General features: G+C 39.2%; 1 long non-coding RNA gene across 1 annotated transcript; it reads left to right on the forward strand.

Moving 5' to 3' along the window:
• The first annotated feature begins 37 nt into the window (after positions 1 to 37).
• LOC135414693 (uncharacterized) lies at positions 38 to 4,276 on the forward strand. The gene is made up of 2 exons (XR_010430783.1): positions 38 to 2,037; positions 2,120 to 4,276. It is a non-coding gene; the product is annotated as an uncharacterized LOC135414693 (long non-coding RNA).
• The last annotated feature ends 3,074 nt before the right edge of the window (positions 4,277 to 7,350 follow it).

Below are 7,350 nucleotides of genomic sequence, written 5' to 3' on the forward strand. Positions count from 1 at the left end.
ACAGAAAATCCCCTTTTCCTATGCCTAAGAAAAAAAAAAAATCTGCTACTTTGCCTCTTCCCATGCCACAGATACATGTATAAGCAAAGACATTTCCTGTACTGGTACAAAGAAATAAACAATTTCCCTAACCCCTCCTGTTATGTAGAGAAAACAATCATACTTTCTCCCATCCACACCCACCTAATCTTTTCCTTCACTGTAGCTGAAAAAAAGCTTTGTCTTCCTCAATATCCCTGTAGATGTCCACAGGCCCTCCCTGTGTCCTTTCCCATTGGCTGCCAGGTGTATAAATGGTGTTTTCTGATTACTTTCTGTATTTTCTCATAATTTTCAGAAGCTGCGCATGCACATCAAAGCTATCTGAATATCAAACACTGCAATAACATTAGGGTTCTCAGATATCTTAAACGTTTCAGGAATGAAAAAAAAATACTTTTCTAGTTAGTCTAAAGAGGGGAAGGGCTTGTTCACCTTCAAGATGGATAAGAAAAAACAGAATTGATATCAATTATCTTTCCATAGGGCTTGCAGGAGTTTTTCATCTTAAATGATGTGCCTTTTCTGAGTGTCGATGTCACAGATGGTTTCATGCACGTTCTGGGGTTAGTTACACCTTAACATTGAGATAAGACAAAGCCCACTAAGTGCCCTGTTTCAACTCCTTTCCAGTCAGGTACACTATCCACAGTATGCCTTCCACAGTTTATTCAACACTCTTGGACTGCTATGCATACTATGTAAAAAATTGAGCTAGTCTATCACATAGTAAACAGTATTTTAACTCAGTGGGAACACATTACATTGGTACCTGTCCTCTTTCTAAAACTGTGTGCACTGTAGGCATTCATCTTGAAGCCTGCGAGTGTCCTTGGGCCTGTTTGGATGCCTTTCTTTCTCTCTCTCCGTCACTTTCTCCATCTGCAACCCATCTGCTGTCAAAGATGGAGTAGTAGTACCTGATGGAGTCTGAAGTGGAACTCAAGATAAGGGCAAGCCCATCTTGATTCCTTCTGAATGCAATGCAAGCAACTTCAGTTTAAAAGCCTCTTTCATGCAGGATTTAGGTTGATAAAGAGGAGGAACATGCTAATATAATTGTAAAATACCTTGGCTGCAAATAGCAATGCCTTTAACAGCCTCTTCAAAATCATAGAGGCGGATATATAAAGAAAAGAAGAAAGCAAAGCCTAAATACTCAAAGACAAAGGAAAGGTTAATTCTTTCACACCAAGTCTTACCCTCAGGAATCTGAAATATGTCCTGTTGAGTGGCCACAAAACTTTTTTCTTTCTAATACTGGCCATACTGAACATATCAGCACTTTCCAGACCAGTGCTACACAGGATGAGATCAACAGACTTCAGTTCCCAGGACAGAAATAAGTATTAAGCATCTCACAGGAGAAAGTGTATGGTTCTCAGAAATTAGAGAGCAAAATGAATTAGGGTTTTATTGATCCTTTTTCCTGCTCACGCAGCTTTTATTACCCAAAGGTGTGAACTAACCTGTAATGATAGAAGATTAGTCTTCCCTTTCTTGCAAACAAATCCAGTGAGTGTTCATGAGTGACAGATTACTTAGACTCATAAAATAGTTTAGGTTGGAAGGGACTTTTAAAGGCCATCTGGTCCGACCCCCTGCAATGAGCAGGGACAGTTTCAAAAAGATCAGATTGCTCGGAGCCCTGTTCAGCCTGATCTTGAATGTTTCCAGGGAAGAGGCATCTACCACCTCTCTGATGGCACCACCTATGCCAAAGATCTCTTACTCATATCTAGTCTAAATCTACCCCCTTTTAGTTTAAAAACAATACCTCTTGTCTTATCGCAACAGGTCCTACCAAAAAAGTTTGTCCCCATCTTTCTCATAAGGCCTCCTTAAGTATCAAAAGGCCATAATAAGGTTTCCCTGGAGCCTTTTCTTCTCCAGACTGAACAACACCAGTTCTCTCAGCCTATCTTCACAGGGCAGGTACTCCATTCCTCTCATCATTTTTGTGGCCTTCCTCTGGACCCACTCCAACAGGTCGAACAGGTACTCACAAGGGGCTTGTAAGATAATGTCATCAAAGCACTTGTTTTTAGGAGAAATACCTGAAAGCTTTCTTTCCATGTAGGTACCCAAAGAGGCCTGCAGACTGGAAAGTGCCAGCTCGGTGGGGCACAGGCAGTACTGGTTCTGTACCACAATGAACACCTAAGGAAGAAGGTGAAGAAGCAGCAGTTGGAAGTGCTGATGGAATCAGAAGGCTGTTTGCCACAGCTGTCTTGAAGAGGCTTGGGTTGGTCTGTTACAGATATTATCCTCCCATGATAAACTATACCAAGTGTTCTAGGAAAAAAATTAACAACTGTCTGGTAAAAATGATGTGGTGGAATCACAACCATTAAATAAGAAAATTAAAAGTCATTAAAAAAAAAAAACAACAGAGCCAGAACAGTCTAGAACAAAGCATGTAATCTGTAAAACCTTGTCTAAAAGTATTCCTGCCCACATAGTACATTAAAATGCATTATTGACGATAATATGCTAATACAGAGTGATACAGAACATGCTGTGTTTCTTGAGCCATTCAGTCAGGGCCCTTGTGACCAAGACAGATCCTAAGCAGACTGTGAGGGGCTGCTGAGGTCTGTTTTTTCAGGCTGCCTTGGGGCCCAGTTCATATCTAGTTACCCTGTTAGAACACTGTATCTCCTTAGCATCACTGTGAGATCTCCTATGCCTGTCCACTTACCTCTCTAAAGTGGGTGCTGGTTAGGGTTTAATTATATGGGTCTTTGGTATGTAGTTGTAGGGCAAGCGAGACTGGCTGGTCAGTCACACAGCATCTCCTCCACTGTAGTATTAGCATATGCTTATGTGGTCAGACACCAGGGAATTCCTGAGAAGCCATGCATGTCCAAAACTGCAGTGATGACACTGTGGAGCTCCCGGAGTGACGGGTGCAGCCGTTGCTCAGCACCTTGTTATGCTCTGACTATTCTCATCAGACACTGCAAACTATTTTTGCTTTAGATAAATGACCTCTAGGTAAAGCAAATACAAGACTCCTTGAACATCATGGACTTGGAGGCCATGGCACTTATGGACATGGTTTAGTGGTGGACTTGGTAGTGTTAGGTTAATTTTTAGGTTTGATGAACTTAAGGGTTCTTCCCAACCTAAAAATGATTCTATGATTCTATGAAAAGTAGAGGTAAGACAAGCCTAGAACAAAGAACAAAAAATGTGGCTTTCTGCTGTCTTTTAACTGTCCCCTCATACTAAGCAGAATCTTTACTCATTCTCAACATCTTTTAAAATGTTCTAGGACCTAAGCTATTTAAAAATACATGTTTTTTTTCCCCATTGTTTTTGTGTAGCAAACCTTAGATGCTGAGGTAGAGGCATTAAACTACTTAGAATATGTCTCACCATCAATTAAACATGGGTCCAAATCTGTTGTCTCAGCCAGTAATATGCATTTTAAAAGTAAACCCTTAAGCCCACTAAGTGGTTGCCTCAGGACGGCCTGAACATAATCAGCACCAGGTTCTCATTAATTTGTTGTGGATAACTTAGGCATGAGCAGGACTTTGTACACTACAGTATTGTCTTTCAGTAGTTCATGCTGAGAACAGTGTAGGCAGTTCAAAATACAGTAGCCTACAAATAATAGCATTGCAGATGGAAAGCGCACCAGTCAGGGCTCGACTAGCTCTCAAACATGCACTTCACTGTATGGCACACGTGTAAGGTTTGTGACTCTACCCTCTCTCTACCATTCCCAGAAACAAAAAATTCCCAGCGGAGCATCGCCTGCAACTTAGAATAAAATTGTATTTCAATGCAATTATAAAAAAATGAGGTTATGTATTCAGAGTGTAGAGAGTTACTGCCACAAGTCAGCTTGCTAGTACATATTCATACGGACATGAGGGTATATGAAGCTAAACTGGCTTGCCAAGTTCAGGTGTTCCTTGCCCCTCATTCCAGTGTATGTTCTGTCGAGGTTAAACTTTATTCTGTGTTCAAGGGTTTAAGAACTGCTATTTAAGAACACATAATTCACAATTTCTCTTACCGTATTAAGACAAACTAAGGATGTTTTAGTGGTCATTGAGTTCACCCTGAAGAGAATCTCTGAGATCCTGTAAGTCTACGAGCACACAAGTAATTTTTTATTCTTCTGCTATTACAGCTATATTGTGGGAGACTATCTCACAACATGTTTGTATTTTAGTGCTGGCAAATTGCATATTAAGTAAAATATGCAATTTTCATATTTTCACCAGACTATGCCAATGTTTCTAAATTTCTGTATTATATATTTCCTATCTAATTTCTGGATTCTTATAGAATTAATATTCATTAGAACATTAGACTTATTCTTCTGTGTATATTACCAGTATGTATAATGGAAGGAGAAATATTCCTGTTTTCCTGTCTCATACAGCAGAAGCAATCCTGATGGAATCCATGGAGTAGCATTAATATGAAATTAGTCTTAGGGAAAAAGCCTAATGCTGGCTGATTCTTTTAGCTGATGGCACACCCTCCTTTATATACTCAAGAAAAAAGTGAACCTTTTGAACAAGAAAAGCAGGAAATTACTTATGTGTCCTTAGCCCTTCTTCTTCTGTGGACACTTCCCACCATGTTGTGAAGCTCCTGTGTTTCCGCAGCTACACAAACAAAGGAAGATGTGATAATTGCAGAGACATAAATTAAAACTACTGTCTCTCATGTCACTTGAATGTTAATCTTTCCTAAAAAGGTCCTATAAAACAACTGTTACCGCAAGTTTAGTACGCAAACGATAGTTAGGATTTCTACCAAACTCTTTCAGAGAGAAACCACAAACTTGTTTAACCTTCTGTCATTTCTGAATTCATTTCCTGTTCTAACCACCTTGAAAATCAATATGTGGAAGGTCAGGGTAATCTTTCTTGCACTCATTGTGTGGGCTACTCAGTCTCAGAACCAGCTGTTCATGCATGGGGTTAGTCCCAGCTGTTGAAACCCTGGTAACATTTGCTCATCCAATTCCACATGCGAAAAAAAAGAGACTTAACTTTAAAGATTTTACTGGAGTCAGCTACTCTCCACAGCAGTGTTTCATGGAAGCTGGGATTTAATTCTGTCAGGTGCTGAGAGGTTTTAGCTCCCCTGAGTCAATGGGCCCAGTATCTCACAGGGTGTCTGAGAAATGACACACCTCACTCAATTGTGATAAGGTCATTAAAATCACTGCTCTACAAAAGCACAAAACTGAGACATAGTTAAAAGATAATGGGTCAGAGGAACTCAGAATCCTGAAAGAACTCCAACCAAGTTCTTTTCCTCACCCAGGCTTTCTCTGGGCAGAATTTATTGATAATAACAGAAAAATGAATCATTAAGTCCCACAGCCCGAGTGTTATATTATTAACTAATATAATATACTGTCAGGATTTACATGAGAACTTTTGAGTTAAACCATGAACCACTTGCTGAAAAGCAAATTTAAGGCTATATGCTGGGAAAGAACTTTCTCATTAAAATATAATCAAGGTTTGTTAGGCAACAAGAAAAGAACCAACCTGATGTGCTGAATTAAACTGAGTGGGAACTAAGGATATCAGATAGCTGTGAAGAGTTCTTCAGCTCCCCATTTTACAAGGTGCAAGCCTTACATGGATTTACCATGGGAAAAACAGACTAAATCTCTTGAGTGCACAAAATAAGAAGAGCCCCTGACCATGTTTTCTAAGGATAGTAGGTGCAACATACACAGTGCTTTTTCTTTTGTAATGACCCTCCTTACCCTTCTCCGTTTATCTCTGTGAAAAGGGTTTTAAGTGAGCATAGTCTGACTGCTAGTTGAGTAACAACAAGGGATGTGTAGGCATGTATTTATAGTGGGGAGGGAAAGTTAAGAGTGATCTTCTTGATGCCCTGTTCAATAACTAACTTGCTACTGGTCCTTTCGTGTGGAAGTACCCTAAGCTGCCCAGCCTCTCATTTACACTGCTGTGTGAATGCTTGGTGGATGTGTCTGTTCAGGTGTGAAGAGTGGAAGAAGAAAAATAGAAAATACATGATGTGAAAATGAAACAGAGGCTTTAATTTACTATCATCATTTGTAATCTCCTTCCAAAAGAATAAATGTGCACATTAACACACAAACAGTTCACAATAGATTCAGAAAATTGAAACTTAAAATCACTGTATAATTTGGAAAATTAAATAAATAAAGGAAAATTCCTGCAGATGTTCTACAAATAGAGAAAAAGAGAAAGCAGGCCCAAGGGATATTTCAGTATGTTTGCTACTTTATTAGTAAAATTAATACCAGTGGTTTAAAAAAGACCATTCACACACAGTTCCTCTTTTGATTGGAATCTGGGCTTTAAATTATACAACAAATCTTTTGCTTAGCTGAAATTTTAATTTGCAGAAGGGCAGGGATTGCTACCTACAGGTAATTCTCTATAAACAGATTTAGTTGTGTGTGAAATGGGTAACATTGAACATGTGGGGCTAGGCTTGATAAGTGCCTAGTCCATAAAAGGAAATCACATGTGGCAGAAAATATAGGTGCCAATGCCCATTCCTGTGCTTGGAAAAGTGTGCTGTGAAGTGGTGTCAAAGAAGATAGACAGAAACTACAGGTGACACAAATACCCTGGATATTTCTCCTTGCACGAGCTGGCCAGTTCAAGAATATCTTCTGAAGATGCCATCTGTATATTCTTTAGAGAAAAAGAGTCACCGTCATCACAGAGTCCCCTTCTGTACAATAAACTAATGGCAAAAGCACTCATTTGGCAAAGTTCAGTACGTTGGACCTTAAGTCTCTACAGGCTGCTGAATCTGGAAACAGGAGTTCATTACTCACTGGGCCAAAGAGACGAAGTGTTACAGAAGAGAAGTGCTAAAGAAAAAGAAGACTATTGCTGTGAGGTTAGACTTTAAAAGTGCTTTTTAAATGTTACAGAAAGGGTAATATTCTGTCTCCCCAGTCATGCAATATGCAAAGTTTTTGTGAGCATTTTGAGTTCAGGTGAGCATTTTCAAAAAAGGGTTTAACTTCAGTTTATAAAGGCTAATGATCTATTTCTGTAAACAGAAAATGCACTGAAAAATGGGCAGTAAAAACCCAAGAGGCAAGAAAGGACAAAAGTACAGGGTAAGAAAGATAACATGAAAAAGATTAAGGAAAGCCACGTAGAAAGAGAAAAGAGGATGAAGCAAAGAAGCAAAATACAATCATCTTTTATTTTCTGACATTAGGTTCCTGGTAGAGTGACCTTTGCCTTTTTCCATTTCTCCATTCAGTGCTGTTTTCACTTTTATGTTTTAAGTCAACTTTTTTCTCCTACT

The sequence above is a fragment of the Pseudopipra pipra genome, chromosome 5 (assembly GCF_036250125.1).
Source record: "Pseudopipra pipra isolate bDixPip1 chromosome 5, bDixPip1.hap1, whole genome shotgun sequence".
Taxonomy (NCBI): domain Eukaryota; kingdom Metazoa; phylum Chordata; class Aves; order Passeriformes; family Pipridae; genus Pseudopipra; species Pseudopipra pipra.